Source organism: Salmo trutta, chromosome 19 (assembly GCF_901001165.1).
Source record: "Salmo trutta chromosome 19, fSalTru1.1, whole genome shotgun sequence".
In the NCBI taxonomy this organism is placed as follows: domain Eukaryota; kingdom Metazoa; phylum Chordata; class Actinopteri; order Salmoniformes; family Salmonidae; genus Salmo; species Salmo trutta.
The window spans coordinates 12,339,226-12,354,967 of NC_042975.1; the positions used below are offsets into that span (position 1 = coordinate 12,339,226).

At 40.4% G+C, this 15,742-nt stretch overlaps 1 non-coding gene across 1 annotated transcript; it reads right to left on the reverse strand.

Moving 5' to 3' along the window:
- Window positions 1–15,466: 15,466 nt before the first annotated feature.
- Window positions 15,467–15,519, reverse strand: LOC115155107 (U7 small nuclear RNA). Its single transcript, XR_003868001.1, has one exon. It is a non-coding gene; the product is annotated as a U7 small nuclear RNA (small nuclear RNA).
- Window positions 15,520–15,742: the final 223 nt, after the last annotated feature.

The window sequence follows — 15,742 nt, forward strand, 5'->3', positions numbered from 1 at the left end:
ATTCCCAAGTTTATCAAGATATTTTGCAGGAGTCCAATCAACTAAAGTTGTAAGGCTATCTGTCCGCCAATTGAAGCTCAACAGAAGTTGTGTGATGCAACAGGAAAACGACCCAAAACACAGAAGTAAATCAACAAAAGAATGGCCTCAACATAAAAAAAAACGCATTCTGGGGTGGCCCAGTCAGAGTCCTGACCTCAATCCGGTTCACACCAGACATCCTTATAATATTGCTCAACTGAAACAGTTTTGTAAGATGATTGGTCCAAAATTCCTCCTGATCGTTGGGCAGGTCTGATCCGCAACTACAGAAAACATTTGGTTGAGTGTATTGCTGCCAAAGAAGGGTCAACCAGTTATTAAATCCAAGGGTTCACATACTTTTTCCACCCTACACTGTGAATGTTTACATGGTGTGTTCAATAAAGACATGAAAACATATAATTGTTTGTATGTTATTAATTTAAACAGACTGTGTTTGTCTATTGTTGTGATTTAGATGAAGATCAGATCAAATTTTATGACCAATTTATGGAGTAATCCAGGTAATTCCAAAGGGTTCACATACTGTTTCTAGCCACTGTACTTGCATGGTATTACTGAACTATCATGAGATAAATATTGAGCTTAGAACTTATTGATGTACACAGCCCTGTATCGGTTGTTTTCTAAAATAGGCATATTTCCATTGAAAATGAATACTTCTATGTAGTATTTTAGTTCACATAATTTGAAATACAATTATGATATTTCATTCAAAAATATGTTTAACGCAGCCACATGTGGATAAAAAAGACAGACATATACTGACAAAAAATATAATACAATAACATTCCTCTCTCTCTCTTACACACACACACACACACACACACATACACACATACACACATACACACACCATCCCACCCTACTATCTGTGCAGTGTTTGGCATCAGCTGCAGTCTGGTCACGTCCTCTGTGGTGGATGCAGTTCAAAGAGGTGTGCTCAACTGCTCGCTGTGTGTGTCCCACCCTGTGCCCCACCTGTTCCTCTACCCCGTGCCACCTGTTCTCCTTCCCCCCCACCCCATAACAGCTGCCACAGCAGGAGGTTGTACGAGTAAAATAAATTACAAACATCTGCAGCACACAGATTAATGGGGCAAATGATCTGTAAATTGGGCCTTGCGGTTCTCGATCTGTTCGTCCAAGCATATTGATGAGACAGAGGGAAAGGAACCGGGAACCAACAACATGACAGTCATCTCTCAAAACATGAGGCATAAAAAAAGAAAGATTTTCTTCCACTTCTAATTTGCTATGTTTTTTTCCCATGAAGACAATTTAATTTGTAGTCTATATAATTTCGGTCACAGCAGCCAGAATGAATACGACTTGAAATAATCCCATGTCTTTGAATAATTTTCTTATAAAATGATTATGTTATGGGTGATGGAGGAATCAATTCATTCAATTCAACATAAAGTATTTTGAATTAGATTTTTATTTAAAATATATGTATTTATTTTTTTATTCAGAGGGATACATACTGATAAATATAATTTTGAACTAGACTTACAGAACTATATTACAACCAACCCCTGTGGATAACTGCCATATAGTGACATTTAGTGAAGCCCGTTCCAATCTTTCCATGCCAGACCTCACTGCCATCCCCAAAGTTAAGGCCCTAGTTAAGGACAAGCCTATTACTTTGATTAGGACTAGTTTGTGATTGCTGTGTTAATCAGGAGAGTGAACGCGGTCATCAGCGGCCAGGGACCCCTGATGACTCTGCCATCTGGGCTAAAAATATCAGAAACTTTCTGAAAGCCTTAATAATAGTTGCCCTGTCAGAGGTCTCTGAGTGCTGTAGCTAGCTGCTGGGACTCTGCTGAAAGACGGACAGACAGAGGAGAACTGCTCTGAGTCTCTGGGAGTTCAGGAAGGGCCCCGTTCATCTGCTGATTAAGGCTCGTGTGCTCGCTGGCTGTGGCTAGCCATTTGCTTACCTCCAGTGAGCCCTCGGTGTGGAAGAGGAAATTGAATAATAAGCTCATCTGGAGATCTGCTTTCAAGTGGGGAACATGTGCTCCCAGGGCCCAGAATGTAGGTCATGTTTAAAACGCTAATCAGGCAACATGCAGCCAGGGTGCTTGTGCGTTTTCCTGGTGCAATGGAAGAAAAATATAACAGGCATCGACTGTTTTTGTTGTTGTATATTATATTATTTGGTGTGAGGGGGGTAGTGCTTCATATCTTTTTTGACAGTCTTGTCCTCCCCTTCCCATAGTCTTTCACAGATGACAATGTTTAAAAGGCAAACTTCGTGATTGGAGGACATGTACATCCAGAATACGTACACAGATACCGCCTTCATCTCATACGGCACAGGGCAGAGAAATGGTAATGTTACATCCTGTCAAAACATCCACTCCTCTTTCAATGTATGTATAGGTGTCATTGCATATCACCAATACTGTCAATGGCATTGTACAACAAGCAACCAATCAGTTGAGTGTCAAGGGGACAGAAATGTAGCTAAGGCCCCTGAACCTAAACATCTCTTAGTAAATAAAGGTCAAGAGGGGGTTGACTAGTATAGTTGGAGGAGGAAAAGAACTGTAGAATCAGTATGGATCCCGCGGGAAGAATCATGTCCTTGGTTGCACCAGACGCAGGGGGAGAACATAGAGATCCTATTAAATTACTAGAGGGGCTATGCCATAAACCCTCAAAGCTCCAGAATGTGGTGAAAATGGCAGACATATTGGTCAAGGACAAAATCCAAACCAGTCTAATTGGAATGAATGGCAGTAGAGGCATAATCCTGATTTTAATTATGCAGGAAAAGATTGTCTGTTTACTAAAACATATGATGCAGAATGATTTCCCTATGGAAATGAGCAGTGGAGAGTTTAAAGGTCAAGTTAACATGGTCTTTATTAAATTCAGCACATGCAGAGGGTGAGATAAATCTGCAGGCAGACAGGGTCCTTTCACCTGACGTCATCACACCGCCTCAACCTCACTCCCTCTGATTCCAATAATGGGACTCAGGTCTGGTGAGGGTTGCATTAGTTCTGCACCACTGGCCACAGGCACCGCTCCTGCATAGTTATGGTACCTTTCACTAGTCATATTCCTCTCTATAAAGACTCCCCAGAATTACTTTCCCTCCCAATATCAGGATTATGGCTGGTGGAGAAGGGTCCCTTGCCCTCAGATGATTTGGAAAAGACAGACTTGGATGAAAGGCAAAGCTCAGCGCTGAGTGGAAATTATCTTCAGAGATACTTTTTCAAAGTAGTTAGATTATTTTTTTCAATCATAATTAACGTTAGAGACAAACAAAGCCAATTTAGCAGTCTGGTAACGTGAAAATCAGAGCCCAGAACAAATGGGTCACAAAGCCAAATTATGAAAAATTATACTGTATATTCTTTGGCTTTCAAAACAACACAGTTCCAATCATTTTTCCAACTCTCAAGAAAATGTCACTATAATTATCGTAGTGGCGTTGAGTACTGTAAGTGTTCAGAAAAAGCCTTGTGTGCTCAACTTAGAATGACCCCTCTCCTTTAACTCGGCTTCATCACAATTATATTTTTTGGAGAGAAACAAGGACACAGAACATTTGTAGAGCTTTACAGACTTAAAGACTGTCTCTCTGTTGTTGTTTTCCTCAGAGACAGACATTGAATCAATTTCACCCAGTAAAGTAATACGCTCTGACATACTTTGAAAACAAAATACACTAAAGTCTAATTATTTACAGTAGACAAACACAGCTTTTTAAAATATATCCTCACAGCTATCGGCTCCAATGAACATAAGATTACTTGTGCAATTGATAGGAATTTAGTCATGAAATAATAACATATTGATTTCTGTAGATGCAATTGCATTCATGGCTTTCCATTTCCAAATGTCCAATGGAAGGTAAATCATTAGGCACCCATCTGGGTAGAACCCAGCTGACATAATGAATGTTGATTATTTTTAAATGATTTCATACAACATTAAACCCAGAGATGGAGAGTTCTCACTGGGGCCTGGTTCGATGTTAGGATACAAACATATGAGTTTACATCTCAGAGTGCCAGAGAGAAAGAGACAGTCAGGACTCAGGAGGAAGTCTAGCATGTCCTCACACTCATCCAGGCCATATAATAAGAGAGTTTGGCTAGGTTTTAGAACGGTCGCCATGTTAGTGCCTTTATTCTAGAAAATGTGGTAACAATATGAGAGCGCCTCCGACAATTCCCTATCAAATGACCCGCTGTAAACAAGCAAACAGAGCAGTGAATTTAACAGATGTTTTCATTGATTAGCGTTCAGGATAATGTGTATCCAAGTCGGTACTGTGTTGTGGTGTCAACAGATTGCATACCTGCTTTCACTGGACATTTTCATAGGTTTTGAAAACTGTTGGTCAATTTCTTCAACAGATGATCAGGTCTATATAATTATCAAACACACATTAGTAATGGAAAGGAAACACAGATTCCTTTTTTAAGTATTAAAGTTCTTCTTTAGTAATATAATTGTAGGCAGAAGTTGGTACAGAGTACAGTATATGATAGCTCTCCCCAGGTTCTGCAGAATGTCTAAGACATCCTGTAACTCATATAGCCTCTCTCAGTCCTCCTTTCGTGAGTTTCCCTGGCAACAACATTTTAATAAATCTAACCTCCCCCTGACAGAAAAAAACATCTTGTCAGCAATTAAAAGCTCAGAAGTGGGTTTGACCGAAACTTAACCTTCATCACAAGTATAGGATCATAACAAGGTGAACGAGTCCAAGCATCTTCTGACAGGTGGCTGTTTTCATCAGGCCTGCAGCAGCCTTGTGTTCTCAGAAAACCAGTTGTATTCTCAGAACCTCAGATAGCCAGGTGGGGCCCAGACAGGAGGAGTGTGTATGAACATAGGTGTTAATACACACACAGAGGTCTCCTAGAAGAGGAGACCTTACAGTTTATCATAACACAATTTATTAACCCTTTAAAAGGTATGAGGCCTTGGTTTAACCCCTTCAAAACTATCAGAAAAAAACAGCACAAAGCAGAAGCGTCAATTACATTTAGCAGCTTGACAAAGACCCTAGATAAGTTTGTTTTGGCTGTGAAAAGAAAGAGGAACTAGAAAGTCTCATTAAAATGTAGATGAGTTCATGAATTATGAATTATAGAAGTATTAATAACGTCTGCTTTTAGTCTCCACCTTGGAGTCAGCCACTGCACCCTCTTTAACATGTATCTTTCACGCCCAATCCCCCTGACAATACAGAAATGTCTAATCAATTGTCAAATGAGGACAATGGATCCAGAATAACTCAACTTCTCATGATATTGCCATTACAATAGGCAGGGCAAGCCCTAGCCTTTTGGGGGACTTAAGCTAAAGCTTTTGATGGCACAAATAAAAAAGTTTTAGACTTCATGTCCTGCAATTCTAAATTTGTTCGCAAGGGTTGCCTTCCAGAGAGACATCAGCAATTGTAATATTCTTTGTTTCACGAAACATGGCTCTCTCGAGATATGTTGTCGGAATCGTTTCAGCCACCGGGCTTCTCCATGAATCGCGCCGACGGAGATAAACCGGGAAGAGGAAGGGCGGGGGTGTATGCCTTATGATTAACCTCTCTTGGGTAGGGCGCAGTATTTTCACCTCCGGATGAAAAGCGTGCCCAAAGTAAACTGCCTGTTACTCAGGCCCAGAAGCTAGGATATGCATATAATTGATAGATTTGGATAGAAAACACTCTAGTTTCTAAAACTGTTAAAATAATGTTTGTGAGTATAACAGAACTGATATGGCAGGCGAAGCCCCGAGGACAAACCATCCAGGGAAAACAGAAATTGAGGTCATAGGATTTTCCAATTGATTTCTATGGGATACCCTTATTATTAGGAACCTGGTTGCAGTTCCTATGGCTTCCACTAGATGTCAACAGTCTCTAGATATTGTTCGATGTTTTTCTTTTGAGAAATGAAGAAGTAGTCCTATTCATTGTAAGTGTCACTCCAGGTGGACTCTACTGTTTTGGTGCCTGTGAACTGGAACGCGCTTCACATTGTTTTTATCCGGTATTAGAAACAGTTTATTCCGTCTTAAATTTTAGCGATTATTTCCATTTTAGGGTACCTGAGGTTGGATTAGGAACATTGTTTGAAATGTTTGGACCAAGTTTACAGGTAACTTATTAGATACTTTGTAGGCATGTTGGGCGAGTTGAAACCGGTGTATTTCTGAATCAAACGCGCCAAATAAATTGACATTTTTGGGACATAAAGAAGGACATTATCGAACAAAAGGACCATTTGTGATGTTTCTGGGACATTTTGGTGTGCCAACAGAAGAAGATCTTCAAAGGTAAGACATTAATTATATCGCTATTTATATCGCTATTATATCGCTATATCGCTATGACTTTTGTGGCGCACCTGCCTGGTTGAAATATGATTTTCATGTGTTTGTATGCAGGGAGCTGTCCTCAGATAATATTTTAAAGAATGTTAAAAATTTAAATTGGTATTTTTGAATTTCGCGCTCTGCAATTTCACCGAATGTTGGCCAGGTGGGACGCTACCGTACCACCTGCCCATAAGAAGTTTTAACAACTCATGGTGTAATCATAACAACATACAGGAACTCAAGTCCTTCTGCTCACCCAACCTAGAATTCCTTACAATCAAATTCCGGCCATTTTACCTACCAAGAGAATTCTCGTCAGCTATAGTCACAGCTGTGTACATTCCCCCTCAAGCGAACACCAAATCAGTCCTCAAAGAACTACACTAGACTCTATGTAAACTGGAAACTATATATCCGGAGGCTGCATTTATTGTAGCTGGGGATTTTATCAAAGCAAATTTGAGAACAAGGCTACCTAAATTCTATCAGCAAATTGATTGCACGACACGCAGGGCTAATACTCTCGACCACTGCTACTCTAACTTCTGCGATGCATACAAAGCCCTCCCTCGCCCTCCCTTTGGCAATTCCGACCACAACGCCATCTTGCTCGTTCCTTCTTACAGGCAGAAACTCAAACAGGATGTACCAGTGACAAGAACCATTCAACGCTGGTCTGACCAATCGGAAGCCACATTTCAAGATTGTTTTGAACACACGGACTGGAACACGCTCCAGTCAGCCTCAGAGAACAACATTGACCTATACGCTGATTCGGTGAGTGTGTTTATAAAGAAGTGCATTGGAGATGTTCTACCCACTGTGACTATTAAAACCTACCCTAACCAGAAACTGTGGATGGATGGCAACATTTGCACAAAACTGAAAGTGCGATCCACCACACTTAACCATGGAAAGAGGTCTGGAAATATGGCTGAATATAAACAGTGTAGATATTCCCTCCGCAAGGCAATCAAACAAGCGAAATGCCGGTACAGGGACACGGTAGAGTCGCAATTCAATGGCTCAGACATGAGACATACGGGGCAGGGTCTACAGGAAATCACGGACTACGAAAAACAAAACAGCCACGTCACGGACACCGACGTCACGCATCCAGACAAACTAAACACCTTCTTTGCCCGCTTTGAGGATAATACTGTGCCACCATCGCGGCTCGCTAACAAAGACTGCACCCCCCCCCCCTCCTTCTCCGTGGCTGACGTGAGTAAAACATTTAAACTTGTTAACCCTCACAAGGCTGCTGGCCCAGATGGCATCCCTAGCCGCATCCTCAGAGCATGTGCAGACCAGCTGTCTGGTGTGTTTATGGACATATTTAATCACTCCCTATCCCAGTCTGTTGTCCCCACATGCTTCAAGAGGGCTACCATTGTTCCTGTACCCAAGAACGCAAGGATAACTGAACTAAATGACTTACGCCCAGTAGCATTCACTTCTGTCATCATGAAATGCTTTGAGAGGCTAGTCAAAGATCATATCACTGCCACCTTACCAGCCACCCTAGACCCACTTCAGTTTGCAGATGACGCAATCGATGATGACAAATGACGCAATCGCTATCACACTGCACACTGCGCTATCCCATCTGGACAAAAAGAATACCTATGTAAGAATGCTGTTCATTGACTACAGCTCAGCATTCAACACCATGGTACCCTCCAAGCTCATTATCAAGCTGGAGGCCCTGGGTCTCAACCCCGCCCTGTGCAACTGGTTCCTGGACTTTCTGATGGGCCGCCCCCAGGTGGTGAGGGTACGAAGCAACATCTAACTTTGCTGACCCTCAACACTGGGGCCCCACAAGGGTGTGTGCTCAGCCCTCTCCTGTACTCCCTGTTCACCCACGACTGCGTGATCATGCACGCCTCCAACTCAATCATCAAGTTTGCAGACGACACAACTGTAGTGGGCTTGATCACCAACAATGACGAGACAGCCTACAGGAAGGAGGTGAAGGCACTCGGAGTGTGGTGTCAGGAAAACACTCTCACTCAACGTCAACAAAACAAAGATATGATCGTGGACTTCAGGAAACAGCAGAGGGAGCACCCCCCATCCACATCGAAGGGACAGCAGTGGAACAAAACTAGCCTCCAAAATAGCCTCCAACACTCTACTCAGCAAATTGCATGCAGTCTATCACAGTGCCATCCCTTTTGTCACCAAAGCCCCATATCCTGTCCACCACTGCAATCTGTATGCTCTCGTTGGCTGGCCCTCGCTTCATATTCGTCGCCAAACCCACTGGCTCATCTAGATGTCTTTGCTAGGTAAAGCTCCGCCTTATCTCAGCTCATTGGTCACCATAGCAACACCCACCCGTAGCACACGCTCCAGCAGGTATATTTCACTGGTCATCCCCAAAGCCAACACCTTATTTGACCGCCTTTCCTTTCAGTTCTCTGCTGCCAATGACTGGAACGAATTGCAAAAATCACTGAAGTTGGAGACTTATATCTCCCTCACTAACTTTAAGCATCAGCTGTCAGAGCAGCTTACCGATCGCTGCAGCTGTACACAGCCCATCTGTAAATAGCCCATACAACCAACTACCTACCTCATCCCATATTTGTTTTAGTTTTTCTGCTCTTTTGCACACCAGTATTTCTACTTGCACATCCTCATCTGCACATCTATCACTCCAGTGTTAATTGCTAAATTGTAATTACTTCGCCACTATGGCCTATTTATTGCCTTGCCTCCTTTCTTAATTTGCGCACACTGTATACAGATTTTTCTATTGTGTTATTGACTGTATGTTTGTTTATCCATGTGTAGCTCTGTGTTGTTGTTTTTGCACACTACTTTGCTTCATCTTGGCCAGGTCGCAGTTGTAAATGAGAACTTGTTCTCAACTGGTCTACCTGTTAGGGCTAGGGGGCAGTATTTACACGGCCGGATAAAAAACGTACCCGATTTAATCTGGTTACTACTCCTGCCCAGTAACTAGAATATGCATATAATTACTGGCTTTGGATAGAAAACACCCTAAAGTTTCTAAAACTGTTTGAATGGTGTCTGTGAGTATAACAGAACTCATATGGCAGGCAAAAACCTGAGATGATTTCATGCAGGAAGTGGCCTGTCTGACAAGGTGTCGTTCTTCTTGTCTCTGTTTATTGAAGACTGAGGATCTTAGCTGTAACGTGACACTTCCTACGGCTCCCATAGGCTCTCAGAGCCCGGGAAAAAGCTGAACGATATCGAGGCAGCCCCAGGCTGAAACACATTATCGCCTTTGACAAGTGGCCGATCAGAGGACAAAGGGCTTAGGCGTGTGCCCGAGTCGAGCCCATGCTTTATTTTCTTTCGTCTGTTTACCTTACTGCAGATTCCCGGTCGGAATATTATCGCTTTTTTACGAGAAAAATGGCATAAAAATGTATTTTAAACAGCGGTTGACATGCTTCGAAGTACGGTAATGAAATATTTAGAAATCTTTTGTCACGAAATGCGCCGTGCGCGTGACCCTTATTTACCATTCGGATAGTGTCTTGAACGCACGAACAAAACGCCGCTGTTGGAACATAACTATGGATTATTTGGGACCAAACCAACATTTGTTATTGAAGTAGAAGTCCTGGGAGTGCATTCTGACGAAGAACACCAAAGGTAATCAAACTTTTCTAATAGTAAATCGGAGTTTGGTGAAGGCTAAACTTGCTGGGTGTCTAAATAGCTAGCCCTGTGATGCCGGGCTATCTACTAAGAATATTGCAAAATGTGCTTTCACCAAAAAGCTATTTTAAAATCGGACATATCGAGTGCATAGAGGAGTTCTGTATCTATAATTCTTAAAATAATTGTTATGCTTTTTGTGAACGTTTATCGTGAGTAATTTAGTAAATTGTTAGTAAATTCACCGGAAGTTTGCGGGGGGTATGCTAGTTCTGAACGTCACATGCTAATGTAAAAAGCTGGTTTTTGATATAAATATGAACTTGATTGAACAAAACATGCATGTATTGTATAACATAATGTCCTAGGGTTGTCATCTGATGAAGATCATCAAAGGTTATTGCTGCATTTAGCTGTCTTCTGGGTTTATGTGACATTATATGCTAGCTTGAAAAATGGGTGTCTGATTATTTCTGGCTGGGTACTCTGCTGACATAATCTAATGTTTTGCTTTCATTGTAAAGCCTTTTTGAAATCGGACAGTGTGGTTAGATTAACGAGAGTCTTGTCTTTAAAATGCTGTAAAATAGTCATATGTTTGAGAAATTGAAGTAATAGCATTTCTAAGATATTTGAATAACGCGCCACAGGATTCCACTGGCTGTTACGTAGGTGGGACGATTTGGTGCCACCTACCCTAGAGAGGTTAAATAAAGGTGAAATAAATAAAAAATGTAAAAAGGAGGCTGAAGAAATTTGGCTTGTCACCCAAAACCCTGACAAACTTTTACAGATGAACAACCGAGAGCATCCTGTCGGGCTGTATCACAGCCCAGTATGGCAACTGCACCGCCCTCAACCGCAAGGCTCTCCAGAGGGTAGTGCGGTCTGCACAGCGCATCACCGGGGGCGAAATACCTGCCCTCCATGACACCTACAGCACCCGATGTCACAGGAAGGCCAAAAAGATCATCAAGGACAACAACCACCCGAGCCACTGCCTGTTCACACCGCTATCATCCAGAAGGCGAGGTCAGTATAGGTGCATCAAAGCTGGGACTGAGAGATTAAAAAACAGCTTCTATCTCAAGGCCATCAGACTGCTAAACAGCCATCAGACTGCTAAACAGCAAACTCAGAGAGGCTGCTGCCTACATTGAGACCCAATCACTGGACACTAATAAATGGATCACTAGTCACTTTAAACAATGCCACTTTAAATAATGGCACTTTAATAATGTTTACATATCTTACGTTACTCATATCACATGTATATGCTGTATTTTATACCATCTATTGCACCTTGCCTATGCCGCTCGGCCATCGCTCATTCATATTCTTATATGTACATACTCTCATTCACCCCTTTGTGTGTATTAGGTAGATGTTGGGGAATTGTTAGATATTACTGCACTGTCAGTACTAGAAGCACAAGCATTTCGCTACACCCACATTAACATCTTCTAACCATGTGACAGGGATATTGACAAGGATATTGAGAGAAATGTTGACAGAGATATTGACAGGGACATTGACAGGGATATTGATCAGGGACATTGAAAGATAATTTGACAGGGATATTGACAGAGATATTGATCAGGGATATTGACAGAGATATTGATCAGGGATATTGACAGAGATGTTGACAGCGAAATTGATCAGGGATATTGACAGCAATATTGAGGGATATTGATCAGGGATAATGATCAGGGATATTGACAGAGATATTGATCAGGGATATTGACAGATATTGACCAGGGATATTAACAGAGATATTGACAGGGATAATGATCAGCAATATTGGTCAGGGATATTGATCAGGGATATTGACAGAGATATTGATCAGGGATATTGACATAGATTTTGACACGGATATTGACAGGGAAATGTATAGGTGATATTGACATGAACATTGTCAGAGGTACTGACAGAGATATTGAAAGGGACATTGACAGAGATATTAACAAGGATATTGAGAGAAATATTGACTGAGATATTAACAGATATTGAAAGAAATATTGACAGCGATAATGATCAGGGATATTGACAGGGATTTTGATCAGGGATATTGAAAGAGAATGATCAAGGATATTGACAGTGATATTGATCAGGGATGTTGACAGGGATATTGACATAGATATTGATCAGGGATATTGACAGGGATATTTATCAGGGATATTGACAGGGAAATTAATAAGGGATATTGACCGATATTGATCAGGGATATTGATCAGGGATATTGATCAGGGATATTGACAGGGATATTGATCAGGGATATTGAAAGAGATTTTGACAGGGATATTGACAGTGATAATGATCAGCTATATTGATCAGGGATATTGACATAGAAATTGATCAGGGATATTGACATAGATATTGATCAGGGATATTGACAGGGAAATGTATAAGTGATATTGACATAAATATTGTCAGAGGTACTGACTGAGATATTGAAAGGGACATTGACAGAGATAGGGATATTGACAAGGATATTGAGAGAAATATTGACTGAGATATTAACAGATATTGAAAGAAATATTGATATTGATCAGGGATATTGACAGAGAATGATCAGGGATATTGACAGTGATATTGATCAGGGATCTTGGCAGAGATATTGATCAGGGATATTGACATAGATATTGATCAGGGATATTGATCAGGGATATTGATCAGGGATATTGACAGGGATATTTATCAGGGATATTGACAGGGAAATTAATAAGGGATATTGACCAATATTTATCAGAGATATTGATCAGGGATATTGACAGGGATATTGACAGGGATATTGATCAGGGACATTGAAAGAGATTTTGACAGGGATATTGACAGGGATAATGATCAGCGATATTGATCAGGGATATTGACATAGATATTGATCAGGGGAATTGACAAAGAAATTGATCAGGGATATTGACACAGATATTGATCAGGGATATTGACAAAGATATTGATCAGGGATATTGATCAGGGACATTAATCAGGGATATTGACAGGGATATTGATCAGGGATATTGATCAGAAAAATTGACAGAGATATTGATTAGGGATGTTGATATAGGATATTGACAGAGATATTGATCAGAGATATTGAAAATAGATATTGATCAGGGATATTGAAAGATATAATGACAGGGATATTGACAGGGATATTGACAGAGATATTGATCAGGGATATTGATCAGGACATTGACAGAGATTTTGACAGGGATATTGATCAGAGATATTGACAGAGATATTGATAATTGATATTGATCAGGGATATTGACAGAGATATTGATCAGGGATATTGACAGGGATATTGACAAAGCTATTGATCAGGGATATTGACAGAGATATTGACATGGATATTGGCAGGGCTGTTGAAAGGGATATTTACAGAGACGCTGAATTGATCAGGGATATAAATCGGGAATATTGATCAGGGATATTGACAGAGATATTGATCAGGGATATTGACAGCGATATTGATCAGGGATATTGACAGAGATTTTGATCAGCGATATTGACAGAGATATTGACAAATATATTGTTCAGGGATGTTGACAGAGATATTTATCAAGGATATTGACAGATATTGATCAGGGTTATTGACAGAGATTTTGATCAAGGATATTGACAGGGAAATTGAACATGCATATTGACAGAGATATTATTCAGGGATGTTGACAGAGATATTGACAGGGAAATTGATGAGGGATATTGACAGAGATTTTGATCAGGGATATTTACAGAGATATTGACAGACATATTGACAGGGATCTTGACAGAGACATTGATCAGGGATATTGGTCAGGGATTTTGATCTGGGATATTGACAGAAATAGTGACAGGAATACTGACAGAAATACTGACAGAGATATTGACAGGGGTATTGACAGGGATATTGATCAGGCCTATTGACAGAGTTATTGACAGTGATATTGATCAGGGATATTGACAGCAATATCGACAGTGATTTTGCCAGAGATATAGACAGAGATATTGACAGAAATATTGACTGGGATATTGACAGGGTTATTGACACAGATATTGACATGGATATTGACAGGGTTATTGACAGAGATATTGACAGAGATAGTAACAGAGATATTAACAGAGATATTGACAGGGATTGACATTAGTGGTGTGAAAGTACATTAGCCGGCACATTTCCAGAAAGTATGTACGATGCACACAACAAAAATGTCTCTATTATATTGTGTAGTCTCCTCTGTCTGCTCAGCACATTTGTCCTGAACTCAGACATGTATGGAACATACATTCATCATCTACACGTCTGCTTCCAGGCCCAATTACAGCAGCAAGTTCAGCTGGGAGAGAAGGTCACGTGACCAAGGCCAACATCAGCAGCACATTCTACCGCAATCAGCAGCATGTCCAAATGTCCCATGATAATAATAATACCATTATTAGTGTACAGCTCAATATCATCATTAAATGCAAGGTTGACAACAAACATATTCATTTGAACATTTTTAAGAAACTCTACATCACTTCATAAGGGATAATAATGATTTGAAGGGGTCCTTGGATGGAGGAGGTGAGGGGCAGGTTAATTACATGGACATTGAACATATTGATCTGACTGGGAAACCCCTTAATCATTAGGCTCACAGAAACAGACATGTAGTGAAGCTAGAAGTTCCATCTCTAGCTCTCTTGTTCCATTGTGGAATTGTCCTTGGGTTGTCACCTCATTCCAGAAGACTTTGCTCCCCCAGCGATGGAAACAACTTGAGATCGAAAATGTATAATTGATTAAAATATTTTTTTTATGGAAAAAAAGCTTGACAACCGTTCTTGTTCCAGTGCTAATAAGGTACATGAAAGTACAGCAAAACTTTGTCCTTCAAGCAGCCCCAAAAATTCGAATAGATTCACCTAAAAATGTGTATATGAAATGTTCTGCCTTCTGTCTCCGCCATATTCATGCTGACCTTTATTCAATCCCAGCTCATATTCTCTCTGTCTGCTCTCTTCATGATTTGTCTTGCACCATTTGTCACTGGGGGATAAACTTTCAGTATTAGTGTATTTCTGAAAAAATCTCACATGTGCAAAGGAGCTATGATGAGCATAAAATAATGAATGTATCTGTGAGCGTTTTAATTACTGTAATGTTTAGGCTAAGTGTTTGTTAACACACATTACAAAATACTATGGTATACTCTGGTATGAATACTATAGTATTCACTGTAGTGTTTTTGCAGAATTTACTGTTAGTCTGTAGTTTTTCCTGTAGTACTTGCTGTAGTATATTGTAGAATACTGTAGTATTTACAGTTAATTATAGTATAAATACTGTAGTAAAAGAGAACTGTAGTATATACTATAGTAATTAATATAGTGTTTTTGATGATTGTAGTATACTGTAGTATTTACTGTCGTGTTTTTGTTTTATTATCTTTGGCATAGAACTGGAGGCTTCCTCCTTCAGGAAACCTACTGGAGAAATAATAAAATAGCACATTTTCCATAACCTGTAGACAGGTAGGACTGGGTTCTGAACGGATATTTCCAAGATTCTGCTCCAGTAGTGGTGTGTCGGTAAAATCACTGGGGAAGCCAAGCCAGAAAAAAATGCCATAATCTATTATAACCTATGTGTTTGTGTTGTTTGCTCTACAACCTGTTAGTTCATATGCCTTGCAAACATGATATATAAACCTAAGGCACAGTGGTGGTTCTAGACCAT